Source organism: Seriola lalandi, unplaced genomic scaffold (assembly GCF_002814215.2).
Source record: "Seriola lalandi dorsalis isolate HSWRI2012SDOR001 ecotype SW California unplaced genomic scaffold, Sedor1 jcf7180002054931, whole genome shotgun sequence".
Lineage (NCBI taxonomy): Eukaryota > Metazoa > Chordata > Actinopteri > Carangiformes > Carangidae > Seriola > Seriola lalandi.
Window position 1 is genome coordinate 174923 of NW_019525483.1, and position 17708 is coordinate 192630.

The 17708-nt window shown below is 40.0% G+C and overlaps 1 protein-coding gene across 1 annotated transcript in view; it reads left to right on the forward strand.

Annotated features, from left to right (window-relative positions):
• The first annotated feature begins 17055 nt into the window (after positions 1-17055).
• Positions 17056-17708, forward strand: part of minar1 (membrane integral NOTCH2 associated receptor 1) — a 47719-nt gene continuing 47066 nt past the window's right edge. Inside the window, exon 1 of the mRNA XM_023393243.2 lies at positions 17056-17621. The gene's annotated coding sequence lies outside the window, so the exon portion shown is untranslated. The remainder of the gene's footprint in view (positions 17622-17708) is intronic.

The window sequence follows — 17708 nt, forward strand, 5'->3', positions numbered from 1 at the left end:
ATATTGACCACAAAAAAATCACTGTGTGGGAAACAGTCGACAGAATGCAGGGTGCTGTCAGACTGATTCATCCAAAAAGAGCTTTTACAATCACATATGGGTTTGTTTACCCTTAACTTCTTAATGTCACTGGTCACACATAAACCCAGCTGTTCTGCAGTGAGTCAGCTGCTCAGCCTGTTGTTTTCCTAGCTTGTGACCACTTTAAAGAAAGCACCAAATAAATATTTGCCTTGTTAAACAAAAACTACGGTTAAAGAGAACAATTTGAATCAAGTCAAATCAAGTCAATTTTATTTGTATAGCGCTAATTCACAACATAAGTTATCTCAAGGCACTTTCTAAATAGAGCAGGTCTACACCTTCTCTTTATAATATCATTAACAGAGACCCAACAATTCCCACCAAGAGCAGCGCTGGGCGACAGTGACAAGGAAAGACTTTGTTTTTAAGAGGCAGAAACCTCAAGCAGAACAGGACTTAGGGTGGGGGGTCATCTGCCTCGGCTGGTTGGGTTGGGTTGGGAGAGAGAGAGAGAGAGAGAGCGAGAGAGAGTACAGAGGAAAATGACAAGAACGTGCAATGATAACAATATTAATAATAGTGATAGTAGCGGCAGTAACAGCACTAGTAATGTAATGCCAACTGTAGTGCTCCTACTGATAAAATTACTTATTATTATAATAATAAAAATGATTAGCTATAGTAAATTTTAGCAACTTTAGCAGCAGGTGTTAAACAGGATCATGGGGCAGTAGGTGGTTTGTAGTTGCAGATCCAGGTTCTACAGCTGCAGCTCTGGAGGCGGGAGGACCTGCGGAGAGTAACAGGGAGGAGATAGAGAAGGAGAAGGGAGAGAGAGAGGCAGAAAGCCTGGGCGCTTCATGTGCTTGAGGGAGAAAGTTTGCAGTGATCTCGTCGGCAGGACAACCTGGACTAGTGTACTGAGTTTACTGGTTTATTGAGACTGAGGCCCACCCACCGGTGGTAGGGTGGTAACAGGTACAAAGCCTGAGTTTGTAAAAGAATAAGAAGCTATTTGAAAGTTAAGGCATAAAAATACATTTTAAGTTTAGATTTGAAAGTCTGAACGGAGTCAGACAGTCTGATGTCAGCAGGGAGGTTGTTCCAGAGCAGAGGGGCCCAATAGGAAAAGGCTCTGCAGCCAGCAAACAGGAGCCCTAAATTCTGTGAACGGAGAGCAGAAGATGGAGTATAAGGTTTAAGTAGATCAGACAGGTATGAAGGAGCAAGTCCATTTAGAAACCTTATATGCCATCAAAAACACCTTAAAGTCTGATCTGATATGGACAGGAAGCCAGTGAAGGGAGGCTCAAATCAGTGTAATAAGGTCAGATTTTCTGGATTTAGTAACAATTTTAGCTGAGGCATTCTGAACCATTTGAGCATGTGGCAGGCCAAAAAGCAAAATGTTACAATAATCAAGTCGTGATGAAACAAAAGCATGAATTAAGATTTCACCATCAGTCTTAGACAGAAAAGACAATCCTAGCTATGTTATGTAGATGAAAAAAGGCAGTCTTGGCGATATCTTTAATGTGCTGATCAAAGGAGAGGGAAGAATCGAAAATGACACCCAGATTTCAGAGTCTGTCAGACTATGGGAAATCACACATTTATCAAGAGTTATTGTTACTTGATCCTACTGGTGTCTATGTTGGGTCGGGCCAACGACCAGCATCTCAGTTTTGTCTGAATTCAGGAGCAAAAAGTTATGAGACATCCAGCTTTTCACAGCAGACAAACAGACCTCTAAATTCTTAATCTGAGAGGAATCATCAGCCTTTATAGGCACATATAGCTGAGTATCATCAGCATAACAATGGAAATTAATTCCATGACTGCAAATAATTTGACCGAGAGGTGAAATATAGAGAGAGAAAAGCAGAGGGCCAAGAACAGAGCCCTGGGGTACTCCATATTTCACTGTAGAGTATGTCAATATAGTATTGTAGGAGACACGCTGTGTTCTGGCAAATAAGTAGATGAGGGCCAAGCCAGAAACACCAAATTTGCTTTCAAGGAGGTACTACAATGATCTATAGTATGAAAAGCTGCACTGAGAAACAGCAAGAGGAGCACAGAGGTGGAGTCCAAATCCATGGAGATCAAAAGATCATTTATTACTTTAGTGAACACTGTCTCAGTGGAGTGAAAGGCCCTGAAGGCAGATTGGAATGGATCAAAAAGATTGTTATTAGACAAATGAGACAAAAGCTCCTCTTCCCAGTACTTTATAAAAGAAAGGAAAAAAGGATCCTGGATCAAGGTATGGTTTTTTAAGTAAAGGTTTAAACACAGCAATCTTAAAGCTTCTGGGAACAGTGCCAGAAGCGAGTGATAAATTGATAATGTTCAGCACTGAAGGTCCCAAGAGGGAGAGCTTAGCCGGTAGAGGGTCCAGTAGACAGGTGGTGGGTTTAGAAGACAACACCAACTTAGACAGTGCTTCAAGAGACAGAGTCTCAAAATTTGTTACAGGAGAAGTTAAGAAGGCCTCAATGTAATGCTCTGCTGGTTCTGTAGATGCTGGAGAAGAAGAGGTGATTTTATGTCTAATCTCGTCTATTTTATTACTGAAAAATTGTAGAAAGTCATGGGCTATAAAGGGCGAGCAGCTAAGAGATGGCTGCTGCTGAGTGAGTTTAGCTACAGTGTCAAAAAGAAATCTACGATTGTGTTTATTGTTACTGATTAAATGAGAGAAGAAGGCCGCTCTAGCAGTGGAGAGAGCACGCTTGTATTTTAACACACACTTATGCAAATGAAAACAGAGTGCTTCAGATTTAGATTTGCACCATTGGTGCTCCAATCTCCTGCAGGCCTGCTTCAGGGCTCGTGTTTCTTCAGTAAACCACGGTGTAGACCTCTTTAACCGTCTGGTTTTAGTGGTGAGAGGAGCAACTGAGTCCAAAAGGCTAGACAGAGCTGTGTTTAATCTACTAGTATAATTTTTTGACGGAGTCAGTTGCTACAGTGAACGGAGCGAGGACCTCTGTTAGTTTCTCAGCAAGAGCAGCTACAGTTACTGGACCAATGTGTCGTGTAGTAAATACATTTGAGCTGGTAATGTGAGGACAGGGTAGTGTTGCTTCAAACTTGATAAAAAAAAGTGATCAGCGATTGCAAAAGTGACAGCAGAGACAGTCAGACTAGATACCTCAATTCCATGGGATAGCATGAAAACCAAAAGGGTCAGTAATTGCTTGAAAGGCTTTACTGACAGGATCCCAATCCTTATTCAAGTGAATATTAAAATCACCAATAATTAGAATGTCGTTGGTGTCTGTGACAAGACCTGAGATAAATTCACCAAATTCTTCTAAAAACTGTGAATAAGGGCCAGGTGGTCTGTAAAGTACCACAAGATGAAATGGTAATAATAGTCTGTCATCCTGGAGAGGGCTGATCTTAGCTGATGAAGCAGATTTCAATATAAGAGCCTCGAAAGAGTTAAAGGTCACTTACTGTTTTGTCGTTAACCTGAAATCTGAGGGGGGGAAGCCTCAATAATAGGAAGGATAACATTTGGTTTAAGCCATGTTCCACAGAGACCAATCATATCCAGCTTATGCTCAAGAATCAAGTCATTTATTAGTAATGCTTTACTGGACAGTGATCTAATGCTCAGGAAGCCAAATTTGAGGGTCCTGTTAAGGCTGGAGTTATTAGCAACAGGCTGATCAGTGAGGTTTCTGGTAGATGAAGCCTTAATAAGAATATGGCATCTTTTTATCTTATTTCTAAGGAAAAATTTAGAGGGCCTGTGCATGTGACAGTGTGAGGACACAGTACTGATTTTGTTTTGGAGAAATGTGTCAGATGCTTTGTGAGACACTTCAGTGCCACAGGTTATAGGAATGGTGGCCAATGTGTGGGGATTTGCATGTTTAAGAAACTTATGAGTAGTACGGCGGGGTAGGGAGACAGTCTCAATATTATAAATGTGGCTATCAGGCAGATAATCTGAACTATTGGGATTTTCCTCTGCACCAAACTACCATCAGAGTATCAAAAACTGCACTAGGTTCAGGGGTGGATCTGGAGAAATATTCATGGGTTGGCAAGAGTGTGGCGTAGAGACTAGGTGGCAGAAGTATATATATATATATATATATATATATATGCAGATTTTATTGTAAACAATCACATATATTTGCTTGCTTGTTTCCCCAAATTCAGATATTTTTAAGACAATGCACACAAAATCATTTCATTTGCCTTACTGGTTTTGGATGTTCCGAAACTAAAAGGACAAAAATCTATAAAAATAAAAGACTTAATGGCTAAAAACCACTGAATTTTCTGTGAATGAAATGTACTGTATTAAAAAAAAGCTGACTTGTCCTACCACAAATTACTGTGTTTTGCACTATAAGACCTGTATGCGGGACCAAACCTGTGTTAAGACCACTGCAATAATCATGCTAAACAACAAGCAAGTCTTACTTACAAACAGCTCCTCCATTGGGTTGTAGCTTTTTGTAAAGCTACAGAAATGATTGAACATAAGCCCCCGGTACTGACATCGGACAGGTGTGAAACATACAGGCAGCTTAAGCTGATCTGAGTGAATGAGGGAGTTATATAAACGTGGCATTGGATGTAAAAGTTGTTTGTATTAAATATTCACCGGGGTTTTGCAAAACTATCCCCGTCCTTGTCTGCTGATATAGTTGGTCTACCTTTGATGTAAAATGTTTGAGGTTGGACAACATCGTTATTTTTGACATTCCTTGAACTTTATATTTGAATGTCAGCTACTGTTAAACATCAAATTTGAGCAAATAAATTGATTTGTCAAGACTTTTTTTTCCCCAAGATGACACATGCAGTTGCTATAGTGATGAAATTCAGTCCATTCATCTAACAAAGTACTCATTTTAGCATCATTGCACTGTGGTCTACAGAGAATAAGAAATTTGCAGAAATCTGCAAATGATGGATGCAGTGAAGATACTTCCACACCGAAAAACCAGGCTTACAGCTAGGTGGTCGATAAGCAGGCAGCAATCAGGAACAAATAACAAGACTTCTCATGAGGAAGACAAGGGAACAAGTGTGAGGGGAACACAGATGCTGTCTGTCATATTTGCTATTTTAAGTGCATAAGTGTTCACACTGGCAAGTATGGCAACATGGCTTATATAACCTGTACCTGGATGGTTCACTCAAAACGATCCAAAAGTTGAGTGTAAAAAGATGGATACTTCTTACCCTCAACAGTTGGCTACGTAGTGGAAGGGGATGGGAAACCAATCCATTTTCAAACTTGGAAATGGTAGCTGAGTAAGGCGGACTCGTCATCTGCACTGAAGAAGGCCTAATTTCCATGTTGCATGATACCGGGTGCACACACAGGAAAGTAAAACGTTCATTTTGCAATCATGTGCACAAAGCAGGCGACAATCATGGTCAAATGCTCCGAGCATCATTTCCAGGACGTGCACTCCGGCAGTGTTCAGCCTAATTGGGAACAGGTGAAACTAATCACGGCAGGGCAGGCAATTAAAGGGCACACAAGGGCAATGAATAAAGTGAGATAAAAACAGAACAGAATTTAATATACACACATAAATATAAAGTGCACAGTAACATTTTCTATGGAAGCTGAATTGTGTTTATTCCTCTTAATTATACCTGAGCAGAAACTGGTTCACTTGAAACAGCTGATCAGCTACATTCACGTTCCTTTCAATCCTCCCACCTTCCCCCTGTTCCCCATGCAACATCAGCACTTTACTGTGTGGAAACGCAGTCATAAACTGGCCTGTTATTGCTATGCGAGCAGCTCCGGCCTCTTCAGTATGACCTTCAAAAGAAAAAAGAAAATCTGCTTTGCTTTCACTTATTTCAGGAATTGTAAAAAAAAAAAAAAAAAAAACCTTAAAGCTTAGTGCACAAAGCGCTTTTTAAATGCATGAAAGCACTTGAACCATAAGGTTGACTTTATATCATCCTCACTCTAACAGCAGACAACGTGATATTCTAGAGCAGGGGTGTCCAAACTTTTCATGTCAGGGGCCACGTGGAGGAAACAGTGTGTAGCCCTGGGCTGCGTCTTAATGATGACTTTTATCTTGAATCTTCTGTACGAATATTTTATTACTATTAATTCTCACTCATAAGTAAATATCACTTCTAATGAGCCTTTGTAGATTTAATGAGAGAAGTTGTTTGCTCACATTCTGTACGTGTGAGGAGCAAGAAACCAAAAAAACTAAAACTAAACAGGAGGATATAACATGTCATACATTTCATGTCATGCTCATTTCACAATGTTATTGTGGTGTTACATATTTTCCTGTATTTTAGTGTAATTACTAATTGCAGGATGTCCTATTTGTTTGTTTTAAAAGCTTTAGCTGTGCACAACAAAGCAATATGTTCACCTCACAAGTGTTTAAACTAATTACCACAGAGGGGCGCCATTTACTCAACACTGTCTATTATTTGACAGTGAAATGTTGGTCTGATGTTGGTGTATTCACATGTGTGTCATTCACATTTTATGCTGCAGAAATGAGACAACAGCCTTTTACAAGAGCTCTTATGTGAAATTTCAATGTTTTTTTAGATTAGCTACAAAGCTTTATTCGTCAGTCATTTCATACACATTTTATGTCTCAGGGTGACTGTGTATAAGAGTTTTTCTGATGTTACATATTTTACTGGATGCATGTTTTGATTTCATACATTATACTAGATGTATAAGAGATCGAGAGGGGGACATTTCATTTCATATCTGAAAATCAGAGAATCCGGTTCTTGTAGAAATTGTTGTGTAGTGTTATGGTTTATTCCAAAGACAAACAAACAAACAAAAAAACAGAATTGATCTGAGACAAGCTTACAGGACAACATACATTCAGTGTGCAGGTATCCAGAGAGGCTGGCTCAGTGAGGTTAACACAGGTCAGTTCTTTGGCCCAAGTCTTGACGGGAGGGGGACAGGTCTTTCTGGTAATAATGATAATCATTACCTGGTCTTCATAAATGTATGCATGGGTTTTAATAAGATTGAATTAGACAGTTGGGTTCTTCTGGGTTCTGATTTATCAGCAAGCTGCCTCTAAAAACAACATGAAGTAGTATGAACTACAACTACCAGTCGGCGAGGTGGGTCAGCAGCCTGGTCAGGAGCTGCTGTTGTACTGGAAGTGGATAACCGTGTACCAACATGCATGATTCTCCTCGTTGCAGGTTCAATCTGTCACCAGCATACCTGTAAATGGTGGTTGCTGGCTGATCTATACGAGTGAGAGAAAAATATTATTACCTTTATTTTATTTTTATTCATTTATTTTTTATTTATTCAGGCAGCCTCAGTGTAAAATCTCTTTTCCAAGAGAGACCTGAGAACAAGAAGCAGTCACAAGAGACAATCAACAACGAAAGACAACAGAACTACACGATACAAGAAACTAAGAAACAAAGAATTTGCAAAAACATTTACGATGGTCATAAAATGCATCAAATAATAAAGCTTTAAAATCTCCAAGGGGAATGTAAGAGTCTAGTCTCAGGGCAGTTTGCAGCTCATGCCATAGTACCTGAAAGTAGTTCTGCCAACATTAGTGCAAACATGAGGGATATGGAGCGTTAGGTATTTACTGCATTGTGCTCTGTGGATACTGGATTTAGATAGATAGATAGATAGATAGATAGATAGATAGATAGATAGATAGATAGATAGATAGATACTTTATTTATTCCCTGGAGTGTTGATGAAGCAGCATGACAATACAGAATGTCGCCATAGTCGACAACAGACATGAGGGATGACTGCACAGTAGTTGTACGGCTGGAGGAAGACCGGCATCATAACCAAGAGTTGAATATAAACCTTGAATGATGATCTTTTGTTGAGCCAAATTCCTAAGTATGTGTATGAGTGAAGGTAATATGAGTGTCATTTAAAGTTTTAATGACAGGATGGTCAGAGTCAGAGTCACCAAGTGTAAACCATCATTGATGTTCACATGGTAGGACTTAGGAGGCAGGTACAGTGGCAGTATACTGGCCTAAATGTTTTGCTCCTGTTAGTTAGGATCAACTGCAGCATAATCTGTAATCACCTGGTTTTAAAACTGAGTCCACTACATCAGTAATATCATCCGCTGCATGAGAAGAGATTTTAATCATATGTTTTGCCCCATATTCTTCAGGTTCACAGAGTGCCCACATCAAAGAGCTGCTCTCGTTGGTCAACCAGTATAAATAAAGATGAATGAATAAATGAATGAATGAGCAAATGAATGAATATGAGCACAATCGAGGTCTGCAATAAAACCATAACCACAGGGGCAAGCTGAACATAGAATCTGATGTTATCATCTGATGCTAAAACTCTCTTCGAGCCAATCAGCTGCCTCAGACATCCCCTATATGGTGTTTTAATGTACAGACTCACTATTTAGCTGCTCTCATTTAATTATTTATCTATTTCTGTTTTCAGCCTAAATATTGATTGGACTGTTGCTAATATTACCTGCAAAGTTTCAGTTTGAGCTGTGTTTGGGAGAACTTCATTTTTTTGAATTCCTCCAATCGCTGTACAGGCTTAGAAAGGTTCACAGGTGGAAACTCTGCCAGTTGTACTTCTTGAAGGTTGTTCCAGAGGTGTGCCAAGCCATTTGAATTTTGAAACTGAATTTTGCTGGCACGTCATCAGCCTCCCTTTGCATACTATAATTGCATGATTCTGGAAAATATGGAACTCTGCTCTGTGATTGGGGGACACTGTGGTGAGAGGATGTAGTTGGGGAGCAGGACGGGCCACTTCGCTTAGTCTGCTTCCACTGTGATGTGATCCCGGTTAAACAGTGTAAACTGAATGGATGGATGGACATTTTTGATATGATAAGTCACCACAATGAATTAAAGAGAACAAAAAAATGTTTCTTTTGTTTTCCTGGTTTTTGCCTCTCTTGTACACCCACTCTTTCACTTGTGCATTCTCCGAGCGATCTATATTCAGCGTGTGGTGTGAAAAGGAAAATGATGTTCAGGATCTGGGAGAAGCCTTGTAACAAAACATCTGACAGGGAGCCTTTGTTGTAAGTTATGGTGAGTGCCACACCTTCCTATCCATCAATGTCCCTGTGAGACAGGGACATAATTAGAGACTATGAGTGTATATGTGCGCATGTGTGTGTGTGTGGTCCAGGTATTACTCATATTATGGGGACCTCAATTTGTTAACACAGTCCCATTATGGGGACTTGTCTTTATTTATGTCCTCATAATATAAATCATTAAATATTAAGATGAAGACATGTTTTGAGGATTAGGTTTAGGTTCTCTCCAGGTAATGAATGTAAGACAATGTAACGTCCTCTGAAGCCATGGAGACACAACTCTCTCTATGTTTGTGTGTGTGTGAGTGTGTGTTTGTGTGTGTGTGTGAACAACACATGAGGGAGAATTTGTGAGGTGTCACGCCTCCTGTGCAGAGAGAACTGAGGAGTGCTGTTCATCAGGCTGATGGAGAGCTGGTCAGCAGCCTGAGGCAGGCTGGCAGTTACCAACACGATTGTGTCTTTACTCATGTCAGTGACTTCCAACAGCATTCTCTCTCTCTGTCTGTCTGTTTGTCTAAGCTACTGCTGGTTATTCAATTCTAACCATATCAGAACATAAAACACTCCCAATGTTAAAACAGGAGGATTTCAATAAGCAGTTGTGTATGGGATGGTGCATTAACTTAAGTCTCTGCATCTCTGTGTGAATCTGTATTTGTTGGCATTGACTCAGCACAACAGGAGACTGAGAATCCATCTGGCATGTTTAACGTCCTGTCTGTGGGTGCCATTACAATACCTCTATATGCTCCATACTGAAGAGTGGAGCAAAAACACAGGTACACACTCAGTGTACATACATAAAGATATGTATATATATATATATATATGTATATTATATATTACCAGATATATAAAGTGTATATATTTTAAGTGAATGAGAAATGGGTGAAATGTTCTTCAGTGGATCCAATTCCAGCTTTTACAAACTAATACTAATACTATACTTTATATATATAATACTAATGCTAATACTAATTTATATGTACTAACACATATCAAACATCATGCTATACACAGACTATATATATATATATATATATATATATATGGTACTGAAGTGAACCAGGTATAAAGTTCATCATTGCTGCACGATACAAGGAAATTGTTGCCGACTTCCTCAAAAGAACTGCTAACCCACAAAAAATCTTGAATGAACACTTATACCCAATCTTCACTCTCACTACTGTAATTTAATATAGTAAAGACAATGAGGACAAAACCGTGCTGCTCATACAGGCTCAGCATTTCTTAGTTGGCCAAATGGTGATGTCACATGTTGAGTGACGGACAGTCTCATACTTCTCAGTGGGTAAAGTGGACATCACCTCTGTCACTTATGAATTTGAACTAATATGATAAATACTTGTCAACCTCTATTTAAAGATTGTAACCTTTTTCCATTTTACATCTCTTCTTCCAGACCCAGCTGACAATGAGGTGTCTGGGACTGCAGAACTGCCAGCTGCTTATCAGGTTATCTAACTAAGCGTCTGAAACTGGACATTTCATTTGACAAAGTAAATCCAACACCTCCAGAACCTTTATTTTTCACACGCGCTTCCTTTTATTGTGAAAAAAGATGAAGCTGTACCTGAATCTTTAGAAGATACATGAAGCAGAAAACACGTGTCAAGTGTGGTGCACAAAACACCAAGTAACACCGGAGTAAATCAAATTTCATTTGTCTGGGTTTCAAGAGTCCCCGTTCCAGTGTTCAACAATGGGTTAAATACTTTTTCTGAAGTGTTTTCACATTGAGGAAATACATGAATTTCCATATGGTTCTAACCTGTTGAGTGTTATGAAGTAGTGTTTGAAACTTTAAATGCAAATGTGGAAAAGTGGTGGTTGTCGTGTTAAATGAACTGCAGTGCATGTGTGCAATATTACCATGAACGTCTTCTCACTTGGAATAAACCCACTTCTTCACTTCACACCAGCACACATCTTTATCAGTTCCTGGGACTATAAGCTAATTGTCACTGGAAAAAGAACCTTTTGGCCCCTTGTTGCTCATTTAACATGAATGTGGGCATGAGCAATGCACTGTGTGTGTGTGTGTGTGTGTGTGTGTGTATGTGTGTGTGTGTGTGTGTGTGTGTGTGTGTGTGTGACCTCCTCTCTGGTCAGATGGCATCCCTTATGTGTGAATGCTGGAATGACCTCCACCTTACGCTCCTCCATCAAGTCTCCAACTGTGAAACCAGAGAAACCACAGTCAGCCATCACCTCATCTCCAGCAACTAGTCCAGAGACCCAGAGTTCTGTGTAAAGTACTCACTACATTAACACAACAAACATCTGAAATGAACATGATAACTTCTTTATTGTTTCAAAAGGTAACCTGTCAGGATTTATGTTAACTGGACCCAAATGCAGATAAACATAAAGGTGGAGTGGAAATACTTTACTGATGAAGATCTGTCCACAACTTACAGGCTTGACAAACAAAAATTCCAAAAGTCCAAACATAGAAGGCAAAACTGGTGGAAACTAAAAAACACATGGACAAAAAAAAAAAAACAAAAAAAAAACAGTCCAAATCCAGAAACGCAAGCAACACAGGAGTAAGGGACACAAGGAAACATCAAAAATCCAAACTGAAGTACAACAGAGAAAAGCAGGACGACCTGACAGAAACAAAGGGGAAGACAGAGGCCCAGTCCCAGTGTCCTCCCTCAGAGACTCAGACTTGGAGGCGTGTTCCCGGTGAGTTCGTGACGGCTTAGTTCTGTCCCACCGTCAAACCATCCAGAGCATGAGGGCTCTCTAAAGACATTTGAGCCCTTTGACACTTTCCATAAGTCCGGCCAAATGACCATAAAATGCAAGAAATAATAAGATAGAAGAAGAACAGTTAAACAAGCATGAAAGGAACGAACCCTAATGTTAGCATTACAAGCAAACAGACAGTGTATGACAGAATAAACACAGAGCTCACTGTGATTCAAAGTCTGAACTGTGCAGCTATTTGTTCTATGATGACATGATGAAGTCCAAATATCCAAACTGGATCAGATCTGATCCAACATTATTATTTATATTAAACCAACAATTGAATGCAAATGTTTTGGCATCATCAAGGTAACGTGATATACAGGTGCATCTCAGTAAATTAGAATATCATGGAAAAGTTAATTTCAGTAATTCATTTCAAAAAGTGAAACTCACATAGATTCATTACACACAGAGTGAAATATTTCAAGCCTTTATTTCTTTTAATTTTGATGATTATGGCTTACAGCTAATGAAAACCCAAAATTCAGTATCTCAGAAAATTAGAATATTGTGAAAAAGTTCAATATTGTAGATTTACGGTGTCACAGTCTAATCAGCTAATTAACTCAAAACACCTGCAAAGGTTTCCTGAGCCTGTAAATGGTCTCTCAGTCTGGTTCAGTAGACTACACGATCATGGGGCACACTGATGACTTAACAGTTGTCCAGGAGACAGTCATTGACACCCTCCACAAGGAGGGTGAGCCACAAAAGGTCATTGCTAAAGAAGCTGGCTGTTCACAGAGTGCTGTATCCAAGCATATTAATAGAAAGTTGAGTGGAAGGAAAAAATGTGGTAGAAAAAGGTGCACAAGCGACAGGGATAACCGCAGCCTTGAGAGGATTGTGAAGCAAAGGCCATTCAAGAATTTGGGGGAGATTCACAAGGAGTGGACTGAGGCTGGAGTCATCGAGAGCCACCACGCACAGACGTATCCAGGACACGGGCTACAACTGTCCCATTCCTCATGTCAAGCCAATCCTGAGCCAGAGACAACGTCAGAAGCATCTTACCTGGGCTGAGGAGAAAAAGGACTGGACTGTTGCTCCGTGGTCCAAAGTCTTCTTTTCAGGTGAAAGTAAATTTTGCATTTCATTTGGAAATCAAGGTCCCAGAGTCTGGAGGAAGAATGGAGAGGAACAGAATCCAAGTTGCTTGAAGTCCAGTGTGAATTTTCCACATCAGTGATGATTTGGGGAGCCATGTCATCTGCTGGAGTTGGTCTTCTGTGTTTTATCAAGTCCAAAGTCAACGCAGCCGTCTATCAGGAAATTTTTAGAGCACTTCATGCTTCCTTCTGCTGACAAGCTTTATGGAGATGCACTGGGATTGGGCGAGAGACTTAATACACAAGTGTAATAGCACACAGGTGAAACACATTAGGGCGGGGCAGAAAATGTACAAGGATGGAAACAGGACAAAGACAGGAAGTAAAGTAACCAAAAGACACACAAAGGAAGTAATTGCAAAATAAAACAGGAAATTAAACAAATGTCCACACATTAGAGGTGTGAAGGGTGTGTGACAGTGCAGGGGATGGTGAACTAATGCTACACAGGATGATGGGCGCTTCTGAGGAGATATTGTCCTCAATGGCTGGATCTGACCGCTGTGTTTGGGCATCACAGTGGAGCTTTGATGTAGAACATGGCTCCTCATTCAGATCCCTCTCATCAAGCTCACCTCATGGTATCAAACGTTCATGAACGCTGAAATGAATGAATCAGTTTACAAATGATGAATGATGATCTGCTACTGCTGAAGCCAGTTTGTTTGAGCACTTGAAGCAGTTTTATGAACAAACAAGTGAAGACTCAGACAGATCTTATTTATATACAGAATGCGACTCATGTCTGTGATTCTTCAGTGCTATAAAATAGTTCATTTAGTTTTGGAGTGGCAGTGATTTGGGGCTGGTGATGGATGGGTAGAAGGAGCTTGAGAAAAAATATTGGCCTTTATTTATTTAAAAAAAAAAATGGAACAAATGAACGTGAACTAGTTCATTTTCATCTGTATGAACTGAACTTTGAACTAGTTCTTTTAAAGTGTGAACTGGAACACCACTCAGTACAGCCATGAACAGTTCACCATGTACCTGAGCTCTGCGAGGACATTGTCACACACTGCTAGTATATTATTAGCAGGTATGCTATCTGTCATAGGCTGTAGTCCAAAAAGGACGCCCATAATCATTTCTGTAATACCATAGTAGATGAATGGATAGATCAATGAGAGGGGTGATGACTGTATTGTTTCCTGTCATCCTCATGATTTATTTATTTACAGATGGCATGACCTGCTGTCAGACTTCTGCACACCGGTCCTGATGATGCAGGATGACAGATGCTAAAACAGTCCAATCAGTGAGCTACCTGTCTGTATGATGTCTCTGGGTTAATTTAGCTTCCTTAGGCTAATATTGTCACAGAAATACATTATTTCCAGGGGTACATTAAGACGCCACATTTTTTCTCCAGTCTTTGTTGATTTAAAAGAAAAAAAAAAAATTATTTTAGTGGATTTTTCCAATTACAGAAAATGTGTGTGTGTGTGTGTGTGTGTGTGTGTGTGTGTGTTCGGACAGTTCTAAACCCGGTGAGACTTGGGCTCTTCTCAGTCGATTTAGACCGTCACCTCCTCGGGACAGGCAGGCCCCTGACTCTTCCCTTCAGTCCAATTAAAGGCTGCTTAGTCAGCCGGGAAATGAACAACTCCAGGGTAGATTGAATACAACTCACTGATATTAATTTGTTTCTTCAGAAGGAGCATTCAATGAATGGTAGAAAGAAAGTCTGTAGCACAACACATTTTTGATAGAGATGCATTTGCATTGTGTGGTTGTCACCTACGTATTTCAGTTTTAATCCGTGGGAGCCATTGAATCATTATTTGGTTACAAAACCTGTTTCTCATTTTAAAAACTGTGCACTGAGCTGAGGCGAGTTACGACGTATTTAGATCAACAAGCAGATGCAGACAGAAACTAAACCAAAATGCTTCGGGGATGAAGGTTATCATTCACTACCTGTTGCAGTCACAGCAAAAGTTGTTTTGTGTTACTCCATTGCAGCGTGCCACGTTCATGCATCCATATCTCCGCTCTCCTCCCTCCCTCACCTCTGGTGTCTTTTATTGTGACCAGCCTGAACCACACCTGTGCAGAAGTCATGCTGTGTAATCAGCATCTTGATATGTCATGTCACACCTGTCATGTGGATGGATGATCATGGCAAAGGAGAAATGATCACCAACAGATTTAAACACATTTTTGAGCAACGTTTGAGAGAAAGACGCATTTCATGTTCTTAGAAAAAGTTTTAGAAATTTTATTTCAACTCATGAAAAATGGGAGCAAAAACACAATCATTGAATTTATATTTTTTTCAGTGTATATTTACTCATTTGGCAGATGCTTTTATCCGAGGCGACTTACAAGTGAGGGACATCACTAAATCTTCAGAGCAGTAGCAGACCTTGGCGTAAGCACTAAGTACTTCTTCTGTTTAATATGTGCTGGTCAGGCCTGTCAGGGTGTTAGAGGTGTTAGGAGATGAGTCTTCAAAGATCTTCATGAAGATAGAGAGGGACGCTCCTGCTCTGATAACATTCAGTATCTCGTTCCACCATCAGAGAACCACAGACCAGAACAGTCTGGACTGAGACTGTCTTGTGTGCAGGGATGGTGATGACAGACGAGGAGTATAAGCCTGAGCATAAGTCTGTATGATTGAGCTCAAGTAGAGAGTGCAGACCTAGAAGTCACTCTGAAGGCAGCATCAGTGACTGGATTTGATTGGGGCGGCCATGGGTAGCTTACTTGTTTATATATTTAGTATTTGAATGGAAGTTCTGGGACAATTTTCTCCTTGGAGACAAAACATCAGGAATATTAAATCACTCTTTAGTTTCTAAGACTTCAACAGTTCACAACTAGCAGGTGAATGTCCATAGATTGTCACAGTGTCACCTCATGCATGAACAGAAAGATGCGACAGAATCATATCATCATGTTAAATATCACAGTGTAAGTTTATGTTTCTAATGTCGAGCTTTAGGTGTAGTTACGTCATTCTAAGTAGAAACAAAGAACTGCATCGATTACAAAGATTCAACTAGGCTGTGACTGGAAGTAAGACGCGTTGCCTTCACAATAAAAGCACAAGCCTCAAATGCATAAACGGTGAATGAGCATTGGAATGTACAATCTAACAAATATGTTGGCTACCAGAAGGCTATAACCCGTGCAATCATTACGGTGCTCACTGCTGTGAAGAGACAATGAGAGAGACATGTAATTTATTTTTGCTTACTCCTAAATTCTCTCTTGTGTGTCCTGCATCCATGCCTATAAACACAGTATGTACTATAACTTTAGAATTTCTTGGTAATCTCATACTGGACACATTTATGTATTTCACCCATCTTTTCTTTTTTTCATTCATTCATTTCACAATATTATAACGAATTTAGAAATGTAGATTTATAGAAATGTAGATGAATGTTTAATGTATTTGACAGCTGTCCAGATATTTGCTCAGTGTTTTGAGATGCTGTTAACTGCTGTGTTACATGGCTGTTTTTCATTGGCCAGGAAAGTCAGGTTTACTGCAAAAAACCCACATTTGTTTACTCATTTCTACTAAAGCCTTGTGTTATAGTAGTCTCACCAGTATGATACAATATAAAAGGCCTAACTGTAATTACAGCCTACTTCTAGTACCTAGAATAAATACAGTGTGATATACACACATATACAATTAAGGTGCTTCTGTTTTATACTTCTACCACACTTAATGTATGAGGCAAATATTGGATTTCTTACTACTTACGAAAGTAACTACTATCATATCTATATTATAATTGTACTACAGTTACTCAGCTACAGATTAATCTCACACAGTATACTTGATGCATTGTTAGACTACATTACCAAATAATATATATATAATAGTACAAATGAGCTCAATGTCAACCAAACACAACACTGAAATGTTGTTTACTTGATACTGAACCAGAAACAAAAATTCAATTCCATCGGACTGATTATAATAATGAATTCTGACAAAAGCCCTTCTGTAGTAAAATGAGTAGCATTTTACTGACATTTGTACTTTTACTCAAGTCACAGTTTGAAAGCAGTATTTTATTTGTAACTGAACATGTGTTCACTGCGGCATTATTGTATTTTCTTACAAAATATGAAAAAAAAATTCTTTACTTTTCTCAGGAACGCCTCTCCAGAGCTCTTATTTTGAAAGCGTAAACCGGTAGTGTAAGTGTCTAATCTTTTTTGAGATGACTCTTTTCAGCACAGAATGCAGTTTCAGTTCCCGGACAGCTCCTCCAGCACAGCGGCACAGCAGCGCGGCGGAGGCAGGTGTGCAGGAGGCAGAGAGGGGGGCACGGCGGGCAGTGGAGACGGCGCGTGGATCCACGTTTAACATCAGAGCCAACCGGTCACATCTCATCAGCATTCACCTGTGCGCGTGCACGTGAGGATGCACTGTGCGTTCTCGTTTTTGCTCGCCGCTTTTTTTTTTTTTTTTTTTTTTTCTGATTTCGACTGACTGATGGGTTAAAGTTGATCTCAGTGAAACCCTCGCGGATGCAGCCGCGTGAAGGCTGCGCGCTGCGGATTCAGTGCCAGATGATGTTGGATCACTCTGCTGGATCTCTGCCGTTCTGCGCCGGGCTGATCAGATGATTCTCCACTCTGTTCCCAACAACTCAGGGTGAGTGTCGGTATGCAGACACAGCTGAAATGAGACTGATATCGTCCCAATGTACGCACCCCGCTCTGTTGGAGGCTGTGCAGCTGC